A 261-nucleotide genomic window follows, 5' to 3' on the forward strand; every position below is an offset into this window, starting at 1 on the left:
ATCTTACCTCCAGAATGGGGGTAACACGAATCCTTGCTTTATAGGTATGCTGTGAATATTTAGTGCATTAACACATGGAAACTAAAGTGCATGCAACAAATATTAGCCAAGATTATTATTACCATGACGAATCAACGACAGTATATCAATCAAGGAGATTGCTCTTCGAAGCAGGTGTGAAATCAGGATTGCAAGGAGAGCAAACATTTCCTTTTGGTTGCATGAAATGCCCCCCGAGATTAAGAAAAGGAAGATAAGAAT

The sequence above is a fragment of the Ailuropoda melanoleuca genome, chromosome 11, assembly GCF_002007445.2.
Source record: "Ailuropoda melanoleuca isolate Jingjing chromosome 11, ASM200744v2, whole genome shotgun sequence".
Classification (NCBI taxonomy): domain Eukaryota; kingdom Metazoa; phylum Chordata; class Mammalia; order Carnivora; family Ursidae; genus Ailuropoda; species Ailuropoda melanoleuca.